At 36.4% G+C, this 26,417-nt stretch overlaps 1 protein-coding gene and 1 long non-coding RNA gene across 8 annotated transcripts in view; one reads left to right on the forward strand and one right to left on the reverse strand.

Annotated features, from left to right (window-relative positions):
• arfip2b (ADP-ribosylation factor interacting protein 2b) overlaps nt 1-19,776 on the reverse strand; it is a 54,895-nt gene extending 35,119 nt beyond the window's left edge. For 4 of the 6 annotated variants that reach the window (XM_008427260.3, XM_008427258.3, XM_008427259.3 and 1 more), the window contains exon 1: nt 19,751-19,769. The gene's annotated coding sequence lies outside the window, so the exon portion shown is untranslated. Of the gene's footprint in view, nt 1-19,750 lie in introns of all 6 variants that reach the window. The other 2 variants (XM_008427255.3, XM_008427254.3) reach the window with 2 other exon arrangements.
• Nucleotides 436-4,843, forward strand: LOC103475547 (uncharacterized). Of its 2 annotated transcripts, XR_014091015.1 has the most exons (5): nt 436-1,304; nt 1,403-1,662; nt 1,818-1,912; nt 2,085-2,147; nt 2,249-4,843. It is a non-coding gene; the product is annotated as an uncharacterized LOC103475547 (long non-coding RNA). The 2 variants fall into 2 exon arrangements; XR_014091014.1 differs by having other exon boundaries at nt 437-1,304; nt 2,085-4,843.
• Nucleotides 19,777-26,417: the final 6,641 nt, after the last annotated feature.

A 26,417-nucleotide genomic window follows, 5' to 3' on the forward strand; every position in this document is an offset into this window, starting at 1 on the left:
ATGTGGAGAGTCTCTACACAATATTGAGACAGAGAAAGGTCTGGAAGCCATCAAAGAATTTTCCAAGAATACCCGACCCCTCGAGCCAGACGAAACCCTCCTGGATTATTAAGATCATTTGGAAAGAAATGATTTCCTTTTCAATGATAAATGGTACCTACAAATAAAGGGTACAGCAATGGGAAAAAGATTTTCACCATCTTATGCAAATATCTATATGGCAAAGTGGGAAAGGGATGCCTTCAAAAGCTGCACAAAACTCCCTAGGGCTTTTTATAGATATTTAGATGACATCTGGGGCCTCTGGGATTACAGCAGAGAGGAATTTGAACATTTTAACCAAATATTGAATAACCACCACAACTCAATCAAAATCACAGCCACCATAGACAAACAGCAGGTCATTTTTCTGGACACAGTCACATTCAAAGGAAAACATTTTCACAACACAGACCAATTGGACAGCAAGATTCATTTTAAACCAACAGATACACACCAACTTCTACACTTTGATAGCTTTCATCCCAGACACACATTTCAAGGGATATTAAAATCCCAACTAATCAGATTCAGGAGGATCTGTTCGAATGAGGAGGATAGAGAGGAGGTCTCAACTGTTCTTTTCCGGGCCCTGATAAAAAGAGGATACTCTAGAACATTCTTGAAAAATAAAGAAAGAGGTTTTCCAGGAACCCAAAGAACAACAGAAGGAAAACAAAGAAACACAACCACGCAGAGTGGCCATCACAGGACCTTACTCAACATACACAAAAAAGATCCACCAAGTCTTGAAAACACATTTTGGACAATTACAGCAAGAATTACCCTGCAGCCAAGAATGGGAATTAGTTTCGGCCCCACAGAGGAACCCGAATCTGCGAGATCTCCTGGTTCGATCAAAATTTACAAACAAAATTAAACCAAACAAGAGACAACAAAAGTTTCCGTATGTGAAAAGCACCAGCAACAGGAAATATTGGCCTTTACCCTCTGGGGTTTCTCCAAGACAGGTTAATGTGATATACTTGAATCAAACATAAATACCCAAAAAATTCTGATGAGCTTCCCTTAGCACATGCAGGGTTAGGGAGAAGGGTGCTTTGTTTTCCTGACGACAGCAGGCATGAGAAGCTAATAAATGACAATAATTATCATTTACTTATAATATTTCATGTATAATTTATTTTGTATTGGTGTTCTTATAGTCCTATGCATTATATATTAACAGATTGTCAGTCAGTTGGAGGACGAGTTTATCAAACTTTAAGAACTGAAGTGAAGATGGATGTTCCATAAAGCATCAGGTTAAAAGGATTCCTCTTTAATAAGATTGTTCATATTTATTTTGATTTGTAAAATGTTCAGGTTACACCATAAAATGTATATCTTTATTTTATCTCAGGTGGAGGAGGTCAAAGGAAATTGTCAATAATCCCAGTGGATGCTGAAGGGTACAGCGTCAAGCTGCTCCGTTCGGCTTCAAATAATGGGAAAATAGTCCTCTTCCTGGTGCCCCTCCAGGAAGAAATGGACACAAGTCCACTTCCGTTTGATGCGGAGGAGTTTGCCAAAATGCCTCAGGTGCCCTGTGTGCCTTGTGGTATAACAAAGCCTCTTCAGATGCTGGCGTTACATGCTGGGTCTTACGGAAAAATTACAGAAGTAAGTTGTCCTCATTTCCTCCATAACTTAATCAGTCAACATTACTATGTTGAACTCTTGTTGAATAAAATATTTGAAAACATTTTCTATCACTGATTCTGTAACATAGCTGCATGTCATTTCCTGTCACATAAATAATTTTTTTTTTCCTTCAGCAGGGAGGGAGCTTTGGAAATACACCCAGAAATGCCAGGACCATCATCAACAACTTCAGGAACTTCTTATTCTGCAGAACCTAGAAGTACTGAAGGTATCATACTATAGTAATTAAGTCTGAAAAACATATTATGTGATCCTGGATGTTGTTGGGTAGGTTTGCTGTATATCTGTTGTATTTAAATAAACAAAAAAACATTGTTGTATGTTGTAGGACAAAATTAATGTGTACAAATGTAACATTTTGTTAATTATGAATTTGCCAGAATGGAAAACAGTTGGAGATCCACAGAAGGCTGTTGAGCTGTTTGTCAAAACAACTGAAGCAAGTAGGAGTTAACCAGAGGACACTTGTTCTCACTCTGGATGTGATGGACACCGATGAAAAACACGACTGTTAGGTTAATTGGTTTCTCTAAATTCTCCCTAGGTGTGTGTGTGCATGGTTGTTTGTCCTTTCCGTCTCTGTGTTGCCCTGCCACCTGTCCAGGGTGACCCCACCTCTTGCCGAAACGTTAGCTGGAGATGGGCACCAGCAGCCCTCCTGACCCCACAAGCGACAAGGGTGTACATAGAGGATGGATGGTTTTTGATCTGTTTGTGTTATTGTCAGAATGTGTAATAAATATGTATTTTGTTCAACAGTTTCCCTTGCTCCTCCTGAGTGGAACCTAGTTCTGATATGCTATTTTATTATAAAAATTCACTGATCCCCTTTGTCACAGGCGACTTACCAGATTAGTAGATTTTACAGTATTTAATGTGGAATATGAATAATTTTATGTCAAACAAATAAGTAGCAATAATAATAATAAACAGAGTACAACTGCCACTGATTTGGTGCCAGATGCCACAGCTTCTGTATCAGATTCAATATCACAGTAAAAAAAAATTCCGTAAAAAAACAAGGAAATGTCCTGGTAATATTCTGCCAGTACATTTTCAGTTTTTTTGTCAGAATTTCCAGCAGAATTTTTTCCTAATTTAACAGGGTTTTCCCCACGTAATTTAACAGTTTTCATATGTTAAATTATAAACAGAAAACTGTTAAATTATGGAAGAAAATTGCAGAAAAATTCTGCTGGAAATTCCGTAAAAAAATTTCCGGCAGAAAACTACCAGGACATTTCCCTGCTTTTTTACGGAAAAATTTGAAATAAAATACTGGAATTATAAATTACGGGAAACTTCTGACGGAAATTCTGTTAAAAAGACTGAAAATATTCTGGCAGAAAGTTTCCAGGGCATTTTCTGTTTTTGTTCGTTTTTCTTTTTTTTTTCAGAATTTTCATCAAAATATTTTCCAACATTTCCATTTTCCAAGGTTTTTTATGTCAAATTTACCAATATTTTGTTAACCCAAAACTGAAATTCTCTGTTTTTTGTGATATATTAATAAACCACAAGAGCTGTGGTTCCAATCGTGACGGCCAAGCGGTTCTGCTTAGAACCAGCAGCTGATTGGCCGCTTGGAGTCAGACGTTGATTTTCCGTTGACAGCTAGCTCTCACTAAACTATATTTTATTTTGTAAAGAGTGCTCTTTTCAATATGTTTATTATTAGTTTTAATTAGCAGTGGATTCGTCTCAATAAAGTGCAATCACCTGGTCTAATGAGGTATTTTTTTCCTCCGCTTGATGAACAAGTACAGCCAGCTGCTACATCGAAACCACGAAACCATTGTTTAGTTTCAAAAATAATGGCTTCCGGCACCGCTTGGATGGCGCCCTCAGTGTAACGCGAACACAACAGGGCTGGAACCGTTCCGTTCCGTACTGTGCGAAAGCGGCTTAAGTGTCACTATTACAATGGAATCTGTTGAACCCCGTTGGGTTGCCAGATAGGGCTTTGGCCACGGTGGAAATATGTAGTAGTTGTGTAAAATGTATATTGTAGAAATTCATAAAGTTTGGGAAAAAAAATTAAACGTAACGACATATTATAATTTCTCATGGAGGAATAATATGTTATTTGATCCTGATGTAGTAAATTCACATGTTGACTAAACATTAATTTTACAGAAGACTTCAAATGATTTCAGAGAGGGATTTTATAATACACAAATGTTTTAGTTCTTGGCTATTGAAAACTTAAATGATATGTTATTGCTGTTTAAAGTATTTACATAATAAATATTGACAAATCAATTACTATACATATACTTTGTGACAAACTTTTAAAAATGTTGAAACATATCTTCCAATTAAAATAATATGTAAACAGCACAATTTTCATTTAAAAAAGCATGTGCATCTTAAGTATAACCCAAAGTAATTTTTATTTCCAAAAATATGTAAAAATCTTGTTCTTAATGTGTGCTTAGGATTCACACATTGTCAAAGTTTTTGAGGTGTTCATACTTTCTGTTTTGTCTTTGTAGTGTGTATTGAAACAGTAAAAAAAAAAAGATGAATACACACCTATTTTTTCAAACAGAATTGGTATTGTCTTTTGTTTTTTTATTATAACTTTTTTATTATTGTTCATGACAAATACGTCATGCACATATTTGTCATGCACAAATATAACAAATATTTGTGCATGACAGAGCACAAATATTGCTCTGCAATAAACGAGCTCTTGCCAGAGATTCAGTATTACGACTCGCTTCCTATGTGATCCACAGGCAGTATAAACGGCAACTTTTTATCAGCCCTTTGAGATGTCCTGTGGGTATATGATGATTGGTCAATGTTGTGGTGTTTTAGTTTCTCTTGAAGATGTACTTATTTGTGGTGGGCTTTATCTTTTTTATAACCTCTGTAACGGCTATAACTGCCCGACTTTAATGCTTAGCAGAACCGTTATAACTGACGGACGTTGGTGTCCGTTACGTTGGTTATGTTAATTTAGGATTAGATTTTCTTCATTTTTTTTGCTGTTTTATTTGTGAATTGTGTTTTGTTTTATTTTATTTCTTTGTGGAAACTCTGGATGTCGATTGAATTTGAATTGTATTGTAATTGTATTTTACTTATCAGTTTGTTTGTTTTTTGTAATCGGAATAAACAAGCTCTTGCCAGAGATAGTGTTACGACTCGCTATACTCCGGCTGTATATTTAAATATGTATGAGAATTATGTTCCAATTAAGATATATTTTATTTCTATTTGTTTGAACAAGTTATTCATATACCATAGCAACTTTATTTATAAAGCACTTTAAAACAACCACAGCTGATTCAAAGTGCTGTACATTAAAACACAACATAACAAAAAATAAAAACTCTTACAATTTAAAACAAACACAATTTAAAACTAGATCCCACTGGAGATGAAAGCCAAAATAGATGGGTTTTAAGACGAGCTGTGCTGAAGTCAGTGGCAACACTGGCAGCTAGGCCTGAAAACAGTTGCACTTGTGACCAATAATGGCCGGTGTCAGTGGAAGTGCCAGTATGAGATGCCGAAGTCAGTCGAAGTCAGTGACAACATTCACAGCTAACCCCGAAAACAGTGGCACTTGTGACCAATAATGGCATGTGTCAGCGGAAGTGCCAGTATGAGGTGCCGGTTCTGGAACCAGTCAATTTGAGAGGGGCTGGACTTCCACTCTGGAGTTGCACGTGGCGAGAGACATTTTAAATGATAAACAATGAAAATATTTGACTTAAAATGAACTTTAACAGTTTAAATCAATCAGTTTCCTCAAATTGTTTGACTTCAACTAACTTATTAGTTAGTTGAACTCAAACTAACCAGTGTTATAATAACATTATTATCAATCTTACAATAACTACGACAGTTAATGCAATGAGATATCTTGCAATTTCTGCCCAAGACAGCTGTCTGAGAAGGCTGTTCTCATAATCTTTAACAAGAACATTCCTGCTCATACGTTTCTGCCTTCTAATGTTGCAGAAAATTTTTTAGGGATTGTGGTCCCTTCTATCACTTGTTTTTGGTGATGAACCATTTCCTCTTCGCCGAGCTGATCAAAATCTTTTAAATCCCGCATTTGACCAGCAGCCTAAGCGTTGCATATGTTGCAAACAGCTGCAGCTGTTATTCTTCACCTACGTTCTCCATAGAGTCAGGAACTTCTGGAACATTAAAAAATATATCTAATCTTTTTTTTTCTTTAAAAGTCTGCATGACACAATTCATGTGTAGGCGTAGGAGAAGGTTTATTTTATTTTTAAGTTTTGCAAATCGAGTATTACACACGCACAAATCTTTTTACACACACACAAATCTTTTTACACACGCACAGATATTTTGAGACTATTTTCACTCCATACTGATCTAATCTCTGAAACACCTTTACAAAATCTTAAGGCTCTGACCAAAACAAGTTTTAATAAGTAACTCGACAGAATAAAATTCTTCATAAATATTGATATATTGCAGTGGTTCTCAATACAAGTCATGTGTTATTTAATTTAAATTTTACTTAAGTTGCTTTAAACCTTTATTTTGGATGGTGTTTTTCATGTCCTCGATGGCCGAGTACCTATTGATATCTGAGAAATTCATAACTCAAACTTAAAGGTCAGCACCAGAGTTTTCTAGAAATATTCAGATTTAATTTGTGGTTTAAAGGTTCTACATTGAAGATGATAAGAGATAAAGGCATACTTTTTTTTTCTTTTATTTTCTTTTACCATCAGCTGTAAGAGCCCCTTTGCTCACGGCTCCCATACTGAGCTGTCCGCTAGAGGTAACGCTCAGCCGCTCCCTCCTGTTTCAAACTCTTCTTATTAAAGAGTTATAGAGCTAAATATAATTGAAATATTGGCTACCTGCGACAGAAAAAGGAGCTAAATTTATGAAAGCAATGTAGCAGTTTCGCTAGTTTTGATTTCCAAGCCAAAGTAATGCAATAACAAACTGGACTGATTTTTATTGTCAATGGGTTTCTTCCTATTGAGCAGTGAAAGTAAATAAAATGTTTTAAATGTCTTTTGCTTTAAGTATTTACTTACTGGAGGGTTTTTTGTGAGTGATGCAGAGTCATTGCTAACAGCTAGCTGCTCACTTCTCCGGACTGAACCATTGTTCTAACAATAGTGGGGGGACCTAAAAATGTATTCTTTTTTTAATTTTTTTTCTTAGATGAATGACAGGTTTACTTCGTTCTTTGTTTCTATTGTCTTTTTTATATTGATATTGCAAGGGTTGATACACAAGGGTTTCTTTCTTGATATCTTTGGAGAGGGGGCAATTCTAGACTTTTCCAAGATTGGTGGTCCGGATCTCTTCCCCATTCCCCCCGACATTTACGCCTATGGTTCTTTCAATGACAGAAGACTAGAGCTCAAGTAGCCTGAATGCACTCTCGAAGTGCGCCGTGTCATTCTCGCGAGGCTAGTGATTTAATTCCGCTTGGAGAGGCACAGAAATTATTTTAAATTAATATATCATAATGCGGACTTTATTAATACGGGAGTGCGGCGGGAAAAATACGTTAGTTTCCCGGCCAAAACTTGGTCGGGAACTAACGGCAAACTTGACAACGTATATGCCTTATGACGTCACTAACATGATGTAACTGAATGATGACACATCAAAGGCTTTGATACCTTTTGAGTTACTGTCTCCTTCAATGACTCTTCACAAACAAAAGTTCCAAGAGTTCTCACTCTCAAAAGCGTAGAATTGTGTTTTGCAGACTTTTAAAGAAAAATTAACATAAAAATGATCTTTTTAATTTTCCCGAAGTTCCTGATCCTACGAAGAGGTACGTGAAGACAACAGCTGCAGCTGTTGGCAATAAATGTAACGCTTGGCTGCTGATAGAAAGCGGGACTTTAAAAGATTTTGATCAGCTCGGCGAAGAGGAAATAGCTCGCATCAACCAATCACAGACAGGGTGATAGAAGGCATCAAATCCCAAAGAAATTTTCTACACCACAAAAAGCAAAAAGATATGTGCAGGAAGGTTCTGTTGAGCTGAAAAAAACACACAGTAGCTCAGACTAGAACATTTGACAACAAAGGATAAAAATCTCATTGCTAAGATGATCAAGCTGTTGCGAAACAAATGAAAAAGATCTTTAAAGATTATAAAACAGCCCTCTCAAAGCTTTTATGCCAGAAGTTGGACTACATGTCAGTTCATTAATTACTGTATTATTATAGGATTGATAATATACTGTAACACTGGCCAGTGTTACAGCATTATTATCCTACCTCTATCACCTTCTCCTCTCAATCGAGCTTCACCTCCAATCCAGCTTCACCTCAATCCAGCCTCATGTGGATGCCTGACCCACATAGGCTTTCTGGATAGGTGGAGAAGAATCCATCTATCCAGTAAGCTGGCTTAGGTTGATTCTGGGAGGAGCCGAGAGCTGACAGATGGTTTGACTTGCGTTGGAAGGCGGACAGACTCACGAGCAGTGGGATGAAGAAGAACTTTGTGCCAGCAATGGATGAAGAAAACCAGAATATCCTTCAGAGAGGGTTACTGAGGAAGTTGGTTCTTGAGCAACTCTTGGGCTTCGTGGCTATCGATTAGCCACAAGCATTTTGCTGTTTTGTACTAAAAGTCAGATTGTAATTTCATTTTATAGTTTCATGTTAAAAGAAGCGGGCTGCACAGTGGCGCAGTAGGTAGTACTGTTGCCTTGCAGCAAGAACCCGGCTGGGGTCTTCTGCACGGAGTTTGCATGTTCTCCCTGTCTATGCGTGGGTTCTCTCCGGTATCCGGCTTCCTCCCACAGTCCAAAAACATGACTGTTAGGTTAATTGGCCTCTCCAAATTCTCCCTAGGTATGAGTGTGTGTGCCTGGTTGTTTGTCCAGATTCACCTCGATCCAACAACATTGCGGGATATCTTATTGCATTAACTGTCGTAGTTATTGTAGGATTGATAATAATGCTGTAACACAAGTCAGTGTTACAGCATTGTTATCACTCCTACAATAACTACGACAGTAGTTAACACTAATTAGTGTTACAGCATTATTATCCTCACCTCGATCCAGCCTCGTGAGTTGTTTGCTCCCCCTTGTATAAAGACGAAGCGTGGGGCCATATTGGTCGCATAATAAATATGTATTTTGTTCAACAAAATACATATGCTATTTTATTATAAAGATTCACTGATCCCCTTTGTCACAGGTGACTTACCAGATTAGTAGATTTTACAGTATTTAATATAGAATATGAATCATTTTATGTCAAACAAATAAGTAGCAATAATAATAAACAGAGTACAACTGCCACTAATTTGGTGCCAGATGTCACAGCTTCTGTATCAGATTGAATATCACAGTAAAAATAAAATTCCGTAAAAAAACAGGGAAATGTCCTGGTAATATTCTGCCAGTACATTTTCTGTTTTTTTTTTTTTTTTTTTTTTTTTGACAGAATTTCCGGAAACACAAAAAACTGTTAAATTATGGAAAAAAACTGTTAAATTGCAGAAAAATTCTGCCGGAAATTCCGTAAAAAATTTCCGGCAGAAAACTACCAGGACATTTCCCTGTTTTTTTACGGAAAAATCTGAAATAAAATACTGTTAAATTACGGGAAACTTCTGACGGAAATTCTGTTAAAAAGACTGAAAATATCCTGGCAGAAAGTTTCCAGGGCATTTTCTGTTTTTTTCCCCCCAGAATTTCCATCAAATATATTTTCCAACATTTCTATTTTCCAAGATTTTTTTATGTCCAATTTACCAATATTTTGTTAACCAAAAACGGAAATTCTGTTTTTTTGTGATATATTCATAAACTTTTTTTTAAAAAAACCTTGAACATTTCCAAATACTTTTGTCTTCCAAACCATTGAAGTCTGTATTCTATACCATATATTAGTGTAAAATATATTAAAGTTAATGCATTTAATATATTCTTAACATAATTTTGAAACAAAACTAAATTCTAAGTCACAGGAAATGTTTGTAGACACACTTAGTTTCTACAACATTTGCAGACTTTATTTGCAATCAGACCATAATTGACGTCATCTAGTCTTTATACTAACCTTTGCTATTATATATTCAGAGCTAATATTCTTGAGCTTGCTAATGTTTATCTTCTGTATTAAATAATTTATTGATTTTACTATACGAATTTTCTGCATAAATTAATGTAAAGGTCTTGACTCTAGTCTTGGAGTCAAATAAACAATTTTGTTAAGTTTTATTATAAATGGACACACAAAAATTCCTTTGGAACATGGAATCTAGTTGTAAACGGACTAACTATGATTTCAAATAAATGCTGAAAGTCAGTTTTTATGATACAGGTTAAATATTTAGTTAAAATCAAATGCATACGCAGCTAATGGCATGCAGTGGAGACACTGGATTCATGACTGTGTGCTCTCATTCCTTTAGTCACTGTGAACATAAAAAACAGTCCATTTTATATTTATGTTCTGCAAAAAAAGGTTAATCCAACTCTGAGGTCCAGTTACCAGAGTTTGAATGTTCTCTGACAGTTTCTTGCTTCCAAAGGTTCTTGGTGATAAAACTTGATGTGAATTAGCAATGCTTTTTATAGCTAAATTTTCTTTTTGAATGTGTTTGATGAAGTCAGTTATTTATTCCACCGTACGGAATTTAAGAGTGCTGAAGAAAGACATTGATGTCAATTTAATAAATATTATGTATTAAAAAAAAGATTTCCGTAAAAAAACAGAAAAACATCCTGGTAATTTTATGCCAGTACATTTTCTGTTTTTTTACAAAATTTCCAGCAGAATTTTTTTTGTAATTTAACAGCCTCCCCCCTCCCGTAATTGAACATTTTCACAGTTTTTATATGTTAATTTTAACAGGAACTGTTAATGTACTATTATATATATGTGTGATTGCCAACTTCTAAGACATTTGATATTTCATGCCTTCATTTATACATTCATCCAAACACAAATACACAACACAGTAATAAAAAAAAAATCCGTAAAAAAACAGGAAAATGTCCTGGTAATTTTCTGCCAGTACATTTAGTTTTTTTACGGAATTTCCAGAAGTTTTTCTGTAATTTAACATTTTTTCCCGTAATTAAAGCTTATCTACTCTCTCTGCCCCATTCATCCACATTTACAAGCCTGACGTTCAAATGGGAGTAAAAATGAGTCCCAGTCCTCTCTGCCGTCATATGTTGCCAGCTTAACTTTGGCTGCTTCATGTAGGGGTCGTCTTGCCACCTCATGCCGACTCCCAGTCTGGCAATCTCCATATGTCCTGTGAATAGGATGTGTCGCAGATGACGCTGATGTACGTCTCCCACGCTACGCCTTACAGTTGGATCATGGATGGCTGAAGTGTTGGATGGGCCTGCATTACGTGACCTTTGCCAAATTACCTCCAATTCCGCAGTAAACGATGTGTGTGGTTGAACACTGGGTGCTTCTGGGTTTTCTTGCAGCATTAAGGGAGGAGGGGCAGTTCCAGGATTCGGGATTTGGTTGCTTGTTGTTGGTTGCACTGCTCTAGACGTCTCTCTCTTCTCTGATGTTGTAGCACTGGTGTTAGCAGTTGCTTTAACTGTTTTGACTGTTGGTCCAACAACATTTGCAGCCATGGTGGAGGTTGGTCTGATGGTGCTGCTGTAGCTCCCAGTAGTTCCTCATTTTCATCCTTTTTTCTTTTATTAGTCACTTGTGCTGCTTTGTTTTAGGCTTTGGCACGTCCAGCTACTGTTTAAGTGAAGCCGATACGTTTCTTGACAGCCGTTTTTTTGTTTGTTTGTTTTTAAACTGCTAAAAAGTCAACGTTTCTCACCGAAGCAAACAGATTCGCTTTTTACACAGCTTAATCTTGCTTTCAGTCTTGGGAGTTAAATATTGGCTTGCTTGTTTCTCTGGGCTGTATTTTTCCTTCTTTTTGCCTTACTTTTACTGGAGCAATTCATCCGAAGCACCCAAGACGTCCTTCCGTGTCTTGAATCCGGTCCGGAACATCCCGGGAAACTGAGGGCATTTAATTCTCTTTTTCTTGAAGTGAGGCTGGATCGGGGTGAGGATAATAATGCTGTAACACTAACCAGTGTTACAGCATTATCAATCCTACAATAATTACAACAGTTAATGCAATGAGATATCTTGCAATTTCTGCCCTAGACAGCTGTCTGAGAGGGCTGGTCTCATAATCTTTAACAAGAACCTTCCTGTACATATGTTTCTGCCTTCTTAATGTTGCAGAAATTTTTTTAGGGATTGTGGTCCCTTCTATCACCTTGTTTTTGATTTTGGTGATGAGAACCATTTCCTCTTCGCTGAGCTGATTAAAATCTTTTAAAGTCCCGCATTTGACCAGCAACCTAAGTGTTGCATATGTTGCAAACAGCTGCAGCTGTTGTTCTTCACGTACCTTCTCCATAGGGTCAAGAACTTCTGGAACATTAAAAAATATCCTTCTAATATTCGTTTTTTTCTTTAAAAGTCTGCACGACACAATTCTATGCTTTTGAGAGTTAGAAAAGACAGTAACTCAAAAGGCGCTTTCGCAATGCACGGAACTGTAATGCGACCGGTTCCACCCGGCCCCATGGAACCACAGAAGGTGGTTCCAATTGTACCGGCCAACCGGTTCTGCTTAGAACCAGCAGCTAATTGGCCGCTGGTTGTTATGGAGTCAGACATTGATTTTCCGTTGACAGCTGGCTCTCACTAAACTGCATCTTATTTTGTAAAGAGTGCTCTTTTCAATATTTTTATTATTAGTTTTAATTAGCAATGGATTCGTCTCAATATAGTCCAATCACCTGGTCTAATGATGAGGTATTTTTTTCCCTCCACTTACTCCAGTGGAATGCGAACACAACAGGGCTGGAACCATTCCGTGCAGTGCGAAAGCGCCTAAAAGGTATCAAAGCCTTTGTCCAACATCTTCAAATCTTTAGCTCTCTGCTCTTCTGAGATGGCCTGCAGAACAACACGACTGTTGCTTATCCATTTTTCCAATGTGAACCTCCTTTTTCACACAGAGCAACAAGATCTTTTATCAAATGGATAGCTTCCTCTTCAGTGGCTGCACTTTTAAGGCAATCATCAACATAAAAGTTCAGTCTTACAGTTTCTATGACCTCTGGTGGAAATTCATTCTGGTTGTCATGGGCAGTTCTTAAAGCATAGGCTGCACAGCTGGGGGATGAAACAGCTCCAAATAGATGGACCATCATCCTATAAGGTACTGGTTCCTGTGTAATGTCCCCATTTGGCCACCAGAGAAAGCGTAGGAAGTCTCTATCTCCTTCTGGCACCTGCAAAACATAGCTTTGATGTCTTCCATTATGGCTATTGACCCCTTTCTGAACTTCATAAGAACCCCAAGCAGTATTAGTGAGGTTAGGGCCTGGCAGTAAATGCTGCAGCACAGTCAAACACCACATGTAGAGCTTTCTTTCTTGGATGATAAACCCCATGGTGGGGAATGTACCAAATTCTTCCATTGTCACAATGCAAAAGGTGCTCAGGTACACGTTCTGCATATCTGCATGAAATGATGTTATTCATATACTCCACATACTCCTGATGAAAATTCTGATTAAACTTGAATCTTTTCCTGAGACTTAGCAATCTCTGTTTGGCTACTGCAAAATTATTTTGCAAACAGACATCCATTCTTTTAAATGACAGGTTCAAACAATACTTTCCATCCTGTATAGCTGCAGGTGTTTCCATAATATTGAAAAACTTTTGGTCTTTTCTGGACATTTCTTGCTCGTCAGTTGATCCTTCACAGAAATCATGGTCATATTGGCGTTTGAGAAGTTCTTCCAGCTTACTCACTGAGGCCCCATTTACACGACAACGATTTCGGGGGAAAATGGAAGAGTTTTGTTGCGTTGTAGTGCACATTTACACTACAAACGCAAGTGTAGTGCGAATGTTTTCTCTAACAATGGCACAGATTGAAAACGGGTTCCAGAGTGCGATGTTTCTGAAACATACAGTTTTCCGTTGCCGTGTAAACAGAAAACGGATCTTATCTTCCAGAGAATCCAGAAGAAGAATGCAGGTGTTACCGTTTCCCCATCAGATACGGTTCCTTCAGCGTCTCTTCACCGCTCCGCACCGCCCAGATGGCAAAATACACGGCTGCTTGTTCAGCGCTCTTATCTAGAGAACTACGGACCAGCCCAGGCTCCAGACGAGTTTAACGAGGGGGGGGGGCAAAAGTGCCGTTTTTGTTGGATCGTTGTGGTGTAAACGCCCCCTGAGATTCTGTTCACTGTTACAGATGAGACTTCTTGAGCACCGTTGCTATGACACAGATATTGGATCTGTTGCCATAACACATGCTTTGAGCTGCATAAAAATTTATTTAATGTCCACAAGAAAGGTTACTTTGAATACTTTTAATAGTAGATGGCAAGTTAAGTTAATTTACCTTACTAATACCAACACAAATCCATCAATGTGGTGATATTTTAAAAACTGACTCATTCCTTTGTTTCTATACGCTGTGCCGAACCCCATAACAGAAGTAGATGGTTAAACATGTCTTTCAGAGCAAACTTTTCCGGTGCTGTCTGGATCCAAGAAGGCATATGTTTGGATGGCACATTGTCCTTTCATTGCTTTAACCTTTACAGGGAGCACAGATAGCCTTCCAAGGTCCTTAACGGTCCCTGTATGGCCACATGTTGCATTCACAATTGATGGGAGCTCTGGTATTCCTGTTTCAGACTCAGCAAAAACACTAAATAAAAGAGAATAAATATACTACATAAAACTAAATATATAAATAAAATATATATCCAACATATATAAATAAAAGAATATATAAATAAAATAAATATATATCCAACATAATAAAGTAATCAATATAAAAATAAAAGTAGAAATATTTAAATAAGAATATATATCCAACATAAATAAAAGAATCAATATAAAAATAAAGTAGAAATATATAAATGAAATTATGCACTCTGTCATGTAACTTTGTTCTCTTGCATATGTATTTTGATCTTCTGAAGTCAACTTCTTGTGCTTTGTTTTCCACACCATATCTCCTCCTCGACAACCCAATTGTTTCCTGAACTATCTTTTGGAGCCTGTATTTCTTTATAATTCTACCAGACACAAGTTGTGAAATAATTTGTCTAGACTTATGTTTTTGAGCTTTGGTACTTTTCTCTACAAGAGTGTGATGGTAGTTGAGTTTTCCTGACTTTATCAGAGACAAAAGATCGACCAACTAATTTGCTTGTTTTGCTTTTAGGTGATTGTCCATCTTTTCTTTGTCTCTCATACTGTTTACGGTATTTTTCAGTCTTTTTCATCTGTGTTTTCAGGATCTTTTCCAACTTCTCCATTTTCCTGTTCTGTCTCATGATCCTACGTTGCATTCTCCTGTTCTGATTTTTTTATGAAATTAAAAAGGAAACGGTACTTTACAATAGAAGATGAATATAAAAATATGACACACAGTATGTGTTGAATATTTATTTGAATATTTCAACACATAATTGTGTTAGTTTGTGTTTGTCAGGTACACAAACATGAATCATGCCAGGTACACAAACATGAATGGCAGATTCATCTGCCATTCATGTGGTAATTCATCTCAATGACAACTACTGTGAAATAAATTTTTATTTTTAACATTTCCTTTTAATTTATTTTTAAACTGTTGTTGTTCATTTAGTATTGTAATGAGATTTTATCATTTTTAAAATGACGCAAAGGTATTTTTGGGGGGAGTAAATCAACACAATGATTATCACTGTTCATTAAATTACTACTATTCTTACATAATTTTCATACATGGTTTTTTATTGTTTGCTAAGAAAATATTCAGCCAATTTTTTAATATTTACAATAAATAATTATTACATATATTAATTACAAAATATTTGAGCAAAGAAAGTTGATCAAATCAAACATCAAAGAACAACCTCAAGTCAGCACAAGTGGCCACCAGATGAAGGATTATGTTTGACTGGGAGGCAGTTGGAGGCTTGTTGCAGAATACTCGTGGTACTAACACACCTTCTGCCCCGTTAGTGGAAGACAATGTAGCGTCAAGTATACAATAACACACCTTCTAGATTTTGTGCCGGTAGGTGTTTATCCTTTGACAAATATTATTTTAAACAGAAATTACATTGAATTCCTGATCATTTCACCAACAAATGTGTTTTGTTTTATTTCTTATTTTTTGTTTTTAAGACTGGAACAAGAATAGCATCCCTTTGGAATGATTCCTCTACTTAACAAACCATCAGCCCCAGCTCATCTGCATCGGTAATCTGCGGTTGTCAAAGCAGTATGTCATCATTGCAAAAAAATGACAAAGTCACCATCCCCTTAGATGATGGACTCACATGTGCTGTGGACAAGCTTTTTAAGCTGTACTCGGTGTGTAACTTGTCTTATCCATCCCAACTCAGACCTGTCTTTACATTTTTTGAGTACATCTATAATCTTCCATTCTCCACACGAAGAAAAGCAAGAGTGATTGAATTGATTGGACAACTTAAAGCTTGTAAATGAAATGTATTGTCCAAAATGTTAAGAACCTGTATTTGGTGAAGTTGTTCATTTTCTGGCACATAATGTCTCCATTTTTATCTTTGTTCAAATACTAAATGTTCAAATACAAAGTATATTATCAAAGTAATAAACTTTGATCATTTTTATGCATATGTAGTACAAAAAACTAGTGATTATGAATTGATCACGTTTGCAGAAATTTGTGATTTCCATCCTTTAGATGTTATGAGGAGTTTGGTAACAGAAAGCTGTATGTGGCACCAAGATACAAAATATTGTATTTTGATTCATGATTGTTCGGTATTGAAAATGGAAGTTTAGATTTGAGTGCGATTGAAAATCTCACGAATGTTGAAAGGGACAGGAATTTATTTTCATTTCTCTTTCATGATGTTTGTCATTATTTTCATCCATGTTCTCTTTTGTTCATGTTATCGTATTTAACATTAGAAAGGGTTTGAACTATAAATTGTAGCTGTGTCAACTTTATTTGCATGATTGTAATAAAATAATTAATATCCACAATTTGAAATGTCAATTTTTATAAGATCTTATCAAAATACATTCTACACATTTGTGTTTCAAAATAACACATCTTGACACATATTTTGTGTTGATTTAAGTTACACAATACTATTATTTTATTGTGTTATTCCTAACACAATAAAATTGTGTTAGGAATAACACGTCATGTGTTGTCCTTGAGCTGATGCGGCACGTGTTAAAATTTAACACATCATGTATTGTTTTTAACACATCTGGCTACTGGTGTTGTCTATGTTCAGCTACGATTCATTTTGCCCTTCCAAAAGTTGATTCCCCCCCCCTCTAAGAATCCACCCCCCAACCCCTTTGCTCACACACATTGTTCAACTAGACAGCACTTTGTAAGCCCTTGGGAGGGGGGGGGGGGGCAGGTAGTTGGAAACCACTGGGGGGCCCAGGAGAAAAAGTTTGGGAACCACTGGAATATGCAATCTTTAATTGACTAGGATCTATGATAACCGATGGACTGTGAAGTTTCTAACCACCTCTGCAGTCATTCTAAGTCTCAGGAAGGCGGCGGGAAATAAAAGCAAAGAGTGAACGTTTTATTAATGAAGAACTGGGAAGTTGATTTGAGCCAAAGGAAACTCTTGTGGGATTTTTTGGAAGGTACTTTTAAATGTCATATGGGAACATTTTACTATTGAAAGTGTGCTTCAGTTTTCCAGCTGTCTTGTTTTTTTTTCTTTAGTAACTTTGAATTGGCTTGTTGCTGAAAATGTGCTATATAAATAAAATTACCTTACTTTCCCTATTTTGAGGTGGTTAGTCCTATTTCCTTTCTTGTTTCTTTCAATCATAAGTATTTTACAACCAACATAAATCTCATAATTACATTTAGTTTCCTCTAGGTACAGCTACTGCAAATTTGCACATCTGTCCACTCAGCTGCATGCTGCAGCTGTTGTATTCTCATACTAAACTGGCAAGTTCCCATAATAATCTTCTAAATATGATAGTGATTTGCTTTTATAATGGAGTTTAAAAATTTCTTAGACTTGATGGATTTATTTGCTCTTCTAGCAGCAACACAGTCAAATTAGCTCCAAATGTGCTACATGTGAGCTAGAAAATGAATCTGTTTAAGTGAAAAACAGATAAAAAAAATATTGTTACACAAATAGTTTGCTTTTTTCCCTTCTTTTTAAATTTTGAAGTTAAATGCAAGAAATGTATCATTTAAAACCGTCAATGATGATGTTTTGAGCTCAAGCAAGAATAGAACATATTTTTCAAATTCATTCAAAGTATGTGTATAAATTCCCAGTTGACTGTGAGGACTCGTTAGAACCAGAAAACAGCTTAATCAGCCCTAGGAAGCACAGAGGAGGTAGATTCATGCCTTCAAATAAACGTCGGTTTTAGAAAGTGACAAAGAAATTGTTTGATCTCAGTTAGTCAGCGACCACATGAATTTAGACCTTGGCCAGAAAGCGACCATTTACTGGAATGTAGGCGTGTTTTTCCTCTCTCAAGCTATCGCGTGCAGACTCACCTGTTGACTCATGTAAACACATGGCATAGATTTAAGAACAGTCTTATGCAGAAGGTTTTCCCATGACTGTGTACTTTGTCAAGTCACGAGAAGTTTCAAAATGTATTCTCAGAGAAGTTATTAGCATATCCTTTTGTTTTAGCTGCTCTGTCCTCCGCACGTATTGGCCTTCCTCAGAAAGGTGAGCCTAAAAATAAAAAGCCTAAAAAGTAAAAGTTCATTGCATTGCCGTACTCTAAAATGTTTAAAATTAAACATTTAATTTCAGTTCAACTTGTTAGTGGTAAATGCAAAAACAGACATTTAGAAATAATTTATTTCTAAAATTACAACTGCCACAATTAGTACCTTAAAAAATGTATGTAACTGAAACATTTCTGTGATATGTACTTCATAACCAGAGGGTTTAATAACTTGTAACTAATACTCAAAGAGAGTTGGGCATTATTGTAAAAAGCACCTCAATACCATTGTTAAATATGGCATAGAATCCATGATGCTTTTGTCCTGTTTCTTTTGTAATTTACTGTTTCTATTGTAGGAGCGCATGGCAACATGAGCGCTTCAAAATATGTTTTAATAAAATATTTGGTAGTCTCTGTCAGTGTTGTTGCAGGGTTGTTCATGTTACCCTGCAACTTTGGGTGGCTGAGGGTAATGTATAATTTGATCTTCCCTTAAGGTGTGATGCTGTGGTATGAGAAAGACGAAAGATTTATTCTTCTTCTGTGTTATAAACACACTTCATGAACATACTTCAAGTAGAGAACCATTAACTTCATTACATCAGAAATGACTGTAATATACCTTTAAACCAAACAATCATTCTTTTAACATGCTCTATTTAGCATTATGAATTCTGTCAAATTACAAAATTAATTCACATATAGCTTTTACTTTTCCAAACCATATTAATTTTGTAGTTAGTGCTTTAAATTGAATACCTTGTCCTCTTTTCTGAGACCTTTTGTATTTAACTATCAAAATAAAAATATGTGAAATATATTTTAGCATTTAAGCATTTTAGCTTTTAACAATGTCCATTGTTTAAGTAGAACAATAATGTTTTACATCTTGCATAAACAACTATTCTCTCAATATCAAACTGGAAAAGGCGCAATGCTCCTTTAATACTATGTACTCCGTTTCAAACGAATATATATTTATCTGGTTTTTCAACAAACCCATAAAAAATAAAACATTTATAAAATAAAGAAAACAAAACAATGTCCTTTGAGTGAGAACTCTCTTAAAAAGTGCAAAATACAAGTTCAAATGAACTCCGCTGTCTTTCAGCTAGCTCCTCAGCTAGCTCTCACGTACGTGTAGAGGCCCGCTAGCATTAGCTCCCATTAGCCTTCATGAACAAGTCCCGTTTTCGTACACAATAACAATTACTAAGCGAACTTCGCGACTCATTAGTTGAGATTCGATTCAAGAACCTTTCAATTATTCCAAGAACTAATGTATATGTATAAAACCATTTTTACTGACCTGTGGTATGAGAAAGACGAGACATACGTTGAGCTTCCTTGACATTAAACCAGACGATTTATTCTTCTCGTGTGCTCAATCTTCTCTATGCCACCAACGCGGCAGCGCCCCTAGCGGTTGTGTGTGGAATTGCAGAGGACTAACTAAAATGACACTAAAGAACTTAGTACAACGAGAAACTAAAGATACAAAAATAAAAATTATGTTTGGGTGCCTATTTTCTTACTTACTGTTTTTATTTACTAAGTACACATTTTTTACCCCTCTACATTCAGCAGGATACTCATCCAAGACATTTAGTCAACTAATTTTGGTAAGGCATGATTACATTTTTTTCAATTGTATTTTTCATAAATTGCCGAATGTTGTCATCATTGTAAATGAATATGTACTAATTGTCTTTCACTCCTGTGCAAGGAAGTCCATGAATATGATTTATTCAGTACCTGACTTATCCTCATGGTGGCACCAAATCCTAAATTTAAAAACGACTCCAAGGGAATTCAAGTATGCAAAGTACACTTTATTTACAACAAAGTAACATGATGCTTTTGCTCTCACGTTTTTAAACACTGCTTAGACATTTATCTCATCTCAACAAAAAGATGATTATAATAACCAAAAGCTTATATTAACATTTAATGACTTTTCTACTTAGAACCACTCATAATCATCTGCTCACTTCATACAGAGCTTTCATCTTAATGTAAACTTAATGTGTAGCGAGAAGGAAATGCTGCTAAAACAGCCTCATTCAAATGTTTATACCATAGAAAGGCAGCCCACACTTTCTTTTAATTAAAATGTGTTTGACCTTACATTGGCTGTTTAACACTAAAGCTGCAAAAGCTTGGTTAAGGTATACAAAATGATGTAAAACAACTGCTATCAAAATGCTCTTCTTGCATCTATTCTAAAGTGATCAAAAACAATCACCAAACTGCTAGAGGCAGACTGGTTAAATCATTAGAAGTAACAAAAATGTCACATTCTTTATCATAGATATCAGTAAGCTATTTAAGGGAGAACAACAGATCATATCATTCCTATTTCATGCAATCATTAGCAGCATTTTAAGTTGCAGTTTTTGTCAAGTGTAAGTGATGAACAAGTATATTATTCCTGTCACTCTGATGGCTCTTTAGTTTCCATTTATATAGGACTTGCGTTTAAAATGTAAAACTACCATACAAACGTTTCAGTATAAATAATATGTGTATACCATAATCTCAGAATTAACATAGAAGTTGATCACAGTCAAATCTGAATCAGAGGAAGGCTCACTAAAAGATTTCTCTTTTAGTATCCTGCTTTTGAAGCTATCTCCAACTAGTACCAGTTCCACTGGCAGACTATTTTAGCTTAATGTGAAAAATATCTCAACTAATCTGCCAGTGGAACAAGTATTTTCTCATCAAAATTAAGGAATTACTGACTTAAAACAAGCTCCTATTTCTTGATGAAAAGTCAAAAAGTTCAGTCCCTAAAAACTTTTTCTGCTTCTCTTATTGTTAAAATTGAGGAAGTAAGAATTTTCATTTTAAGGTCCTTTTAAAAGGCTGAAATTGGTTACTTTACTTGGAACATACAACTGTATTAGTGTCTTCAATTAGTTTTTTTCACGTATTTTATATAAAAACAGACAACTTTCACCTCTTCAGCTCTGTTGCTGTAATTGTCTGATAAAATCTAAAGGCAATTTTTTAAAAATCTAACGTATGATAGCTGTGAGATTTTTTTTTGCAGTGCTTTATTTTTCTATTGGGTAGTCACTCTAACAGGAAATGCTTCACATGTTCCCATTTTCAGTCTGTTTTTTACACAGAAAGATCACTGCTGCTGCTCTACCTCCTACATCCATTCAGTGTATAAAAAACATCATTGGTTTCTCTGTAAATTACTGCTCCATGGAAAAGTGAAGACAGTTTAAGGGTTCTTCAAACAGTTTTTGCAAGAACAGCAAGGAAGTTGTTAAGATTGTAGTTGATTTTCGATGGGAAATGTCTGCTTTGTTCCTGGCCCCACTCAGGCTAACCATTAACTTCAGACTTGGGTTTCCAATTATGAGGATTTACACAAAGAGTTATACGCTCCAGGTAAGACTTTAGCTGTTCATAGTTTTCTAAGAGAACCTCACACCAAAAGCCTTGAACTACTACCTCTTTAATAAAGGAATGTGCTTGCCTGTTCTGAACTGCACCCAATGCTTTCATGTATAATCTTATTTGGAGCAAAAGCAGAATTCTGTAGTCAGAACATGTCATCAAAGGCAGAGATGTTTCCATGATAACTTCATCAAGCCATTATTGGGGAGCAGTTTGCTTTTTTGTAAAAATAAACATTTGACTCACTCCGTCAACTATTCGAATCCTGAGCCGTTTCATTAGACAGACATTTTTAAAATCTAATACTCAACACAATCAGCTGACAATAACGAACACACAGCATTACCAAAGCAAGACAGGCTTCTCAGGAGATCTGCATTTCCTTAAAAACTCAACCGACAGCTCGATACAATCACATGTGCTGCATTAGATGTTTTGACATGTATTAGTATTGATGGATACTGAACATGATCTTCCTGCATCCGTCTCTTTTGAAGGAGGAATTAGTCATCCCGGTGATGCTTTGCACATGTGCACTTAATGCTGCACTGTGTGCCAAAGATGTTAATAATGCTTCCTGAGTTTGTTTTACTTTTGAATGTAGCTACCTTCATTTGGCAGAATGCACCAAGGCCTGATACAACCACACAATGTACACACACATAATGGAACACCCACACATACACACACAGATGTGGCCAAATGAGCAAGCTGTGATCAGACATGTTTGCCTCAGTTGCCAAGGTTGGTGTTTTACAGCTGTGTTTGATCCCCAATCTGCAGGTTTATGACATGCTCTGGGTCACGCATTATATCTAAACACTGCCAGAGTGAAAAGGGGGGAATAGCACGTACCCCTTAGCCTAAGCTCTGCCCCACGCACAGCTGTGTAAGGGGAGGCCTGCCCACACACACGCGCACACACACAACACAGGAAAGATCCAGCCCACATCAAAGTGAGCATGCCAATCCACTCAGGAAACACAGGACCTAATTGTAAAAGGTGAGAAAAGTTTTGTGTAAATAAAAGAAAAAAAATAAGAGCTATCTCCCAAATATTTCCGCCACTTGCAGTTGGTTAGTTTTGAATGAGACTTAAGACTTTTTGTCAAAATATTTCGTTTTCCTTGAGGTAACATTTTAAAGAAGGTTTTAAAAGTGATTTGTCCACTGTTACCAGAGAGCTTATTGAGTTCAGGTCTGGCTCACATCACTTTTTAGCAGATGAACACTTAAAATTATAACTTTTAAGTGGTCTAATCAACATGAAGAAGAAAAATATAAATGGAACAGAAGGCAGCCTATCACTTAAGCAAATTAAGGACCAACCCCTCGCCCCCCAGATCCCTGAATAAATGTTGCTTAGGTTTTCATACAGCCTTGCACCAGCTTGAAATGGAACCTTCGACAAATACTTTTTTTTTTTTTTTTTGACCAGGGAGTTTCCGAAATCCTGTGTCTGTAAAGTGTTTAGTAGCATGCTGGACCGCCAGCGCATTGTGTATTGTGAGATGTCTTTTTTTGTTTTTAAATTAAAGGCACATCTTTAATTTTTGGTTTTTATTTAATTCTTTGTAGCCTGAAATGAACCCATGTTTTCTTTTAGAAAGTCAAAAAGCCCCTGAACTAACCTCAGCATGTAATGGGACCACACTGGACATTCAAGCAGCCACCTGGTGGGGTTGTGGGAGAGATGAAGCAGACTGTGATCAAACAAGCGACTGCAGGAACACCAAGCAGTCTTTAGGCTTATAGGAGGCACTCATATCCTGTCAACCGAATACAATTGAGGAGGAAACTTTTTCCCCAAGAAAATTCCTTGCTATTTCTCCATCCGGAAATGTGATTTGCAATTGACATCCTGCGGTAGTAGCTAAATTGTGTAAATTTCCTAGAAATAAATGTGTTTCGGTGCATTTTTGTAAAGACTTCTGGTCAGGTGAATTACTACTGCAAAAAAGAAAAAACAATGTATACTAGAACTTTTCCACATGTTGTCATGCTATAGATGCACACTTTAATGTATTTTATGGGATTGAAAAGAAAAAAAAAACTCCTATCCCGAAGACTGAACTGGAATAAGGCTGCAATGGATCGTTTATGCACTTTTTAAATGTAAATGTTGATTTACCACATGAATTCTCAATAAAATACATTGAAGTTTGCGGTTGTGATGATTCCAGTTACTAACATAACTGGGTGCGTATATATATATATATATATATATATATATATATATATATATATATATATATATATATATATATATATATATATATATACAAAAAACTGAATAGTTTTTCTGAGTGGAACCAGAGATAGCCGTCAGTCAACAAGACATCTGGCATGTGGGGTAAGCACTTACGTTGACCCTCAGAACATGACAACAAAACAGATTTTGTAGATGGTTTTAGGCCCAACTTACATCTTTTTGCACCTTTTATGTCTTCCACATGAGGGCCTTGTGCTCATCTAATGGCTTTATGTAAAAAGAAAAGGAATCTTACCTAATACATAACTATATTTTCTTTAAATTTTATGTTTTTCTCTGTTCGACTTATCAGAATTAGAAAGCTAGCTGAAGATACTGTATGGCCTCACTGTGTTAGTTTAAAGAAGTACTGCTTTTTAAGGAATATTTATGTGCATGGAGTTGTAGACATGGTTGCTGCAGAATCTGTGTCATACTTGGACTTTATGTGGTTTGTTTGACCTAAATTTGGACATTAATTTTTAAGTCAAATCCTCCTGGGACCTTTGTACTGTGCTGTTGCCTGGTAAGCAGAAACATTGTGGCCACCTTAGTACATGTCTAACCAGAATTTGGGATTGTGAAAAAGGTAGCACAATATGTAAAGAGATTAATGCGGAACGGTAAATTATATATTTTTTATTTCTATTTTCTAATTACACATTTATCCTATATCTGGCTGACAGTTTTTGTAAAGCTCACAATGATGATGAAAGCTCTGCTCTGGGCCAGACTACGCTCAACGTACAGTGCAGTCTAGCCAGTGGGCCATACAATGATAAATAATGTACATGTCAGTAGACATGTCAGACAGAGAGCATAGACATAAAGACGGTAAGTGTCAGAGGATGAGGACGTGAAAAGATTACATTAGATCCTGGACATATCAACTAATCACAATGCATCTCATATCCCTTGAATATTTTTACGTTGTCATATTACTACAACTATAATATTTAATGTGATTTTTGGAACGTTGTGTGACAGATCACTTTCCACACAACTATGTGCAGAATTAGCAAAAACTATTCCAAATCAGTATGTGCAATCTCCTGTTTTTGTACATTTTGTACAGTTTTTTTTGTTATTGTTTTTTGTTTTTGTTCTTCATATACAACATAGACTTTGTGTGGATTCATTTCTTTGGTTTTATGAAAATATTAAACATTTCTTGAGCATTTTAAAATGTAAACTTTTACCCAAGGATTAGACTGCAATGGAGTGAATGTAGCTTGGAGAATGGTGGGAATTTCAATCTCAGATGTCTCCAGGGAAGAAATCACTAGGACTAGTCACAAGTACATTACTGAACCAGCCTCACAACCACATATTGTTTCCTTACTTAAATTTAGTCAACAATTATCCGAAAACCACAGGGAAAATCAGGATGATGGTGTAAAAAAAACCCACAATGAGACCTAAAAAACACATAAAAGCCACTAAAGCTGATAGCTGAATTCCTTCTTGCTGTGAGGAGACTGTTTGTGCCCTAATGATCAAATTTCTTCATTCCATCTAGCCTCTCAAAATGCTAATAGAGAAAGATAGATGCTCAGAGAGCTTTTAAGCCTCTAAAAGAAGAGCAAACATCCCCTCAAAACCATTTCAAATGACAAGCCCATCTCCCCCTACTGCAAAAAAAACAAACATTCTCTCCTCTTCATCCTTGATCTCCTCATCTGTGTTCACTCTCATTCCTCCTCCCTGTTTAAGCCACAGACACCAGGGGAAGGTAATGCATTAAGCAAAAGCCTGTCGTTGACCTTTGCCTTTTTGGCTGCTGTGGTGCCTAAGTGGTCGCACCAAGAGTCACCTGCAGATGCCGGGTGCTTTAGGATTTAAAGCATCCAGTTCAAAATAGTCTTTATTTTGAAATTTTGTCTTCAATGTTTCTTGTTTAGTGAAGACATCTAAAAGCTAATGTATGAGTTATTTCCTCAAGTGGGGTAAAATTCTACAAGCATACCAATGTTTTAGGTATGCAAGGGGCTGATGCCACCCAAACAGCAATTTCCTATGCTGGGCCCCCACAGGCAGGACTACTCATCAAAGCAAACTTAGAATGAAATTAGATCGTGAAAACATCCAGACATCCTGCATGTCAAAAGTGCTCAGAGTCTCTGTGTTTGCAGGCAATTCTCCTCCATCCATCCATCCATCCATCCATCCATCCATCCATCCATCCATCCATCCATCCATCCATCCATCCATCCATCCATCCATCCATCCATCCATCCATCCATCCATCCATCCATCCATCCATCCATCCATCCATCCATCCATCCATCCATCCACACCCTTGTCCCTCAGT

The sequence above is a fragment of the Poecilia reticulata genome, chromosome 14 (assembly GCF_904066995.2).
Source record: "Poecilia reticulata chromosome 14, P_reticulata-male-v2, whole genome shotgun sequence".
In the NCBI taxonomy this organism is placed as follows: Eukaryota; Metazoa; Chordata; class Actinopteri; order Cyprinodontiformes; family Poeciliidae; genus Poecilia; species Poecilia reticulata.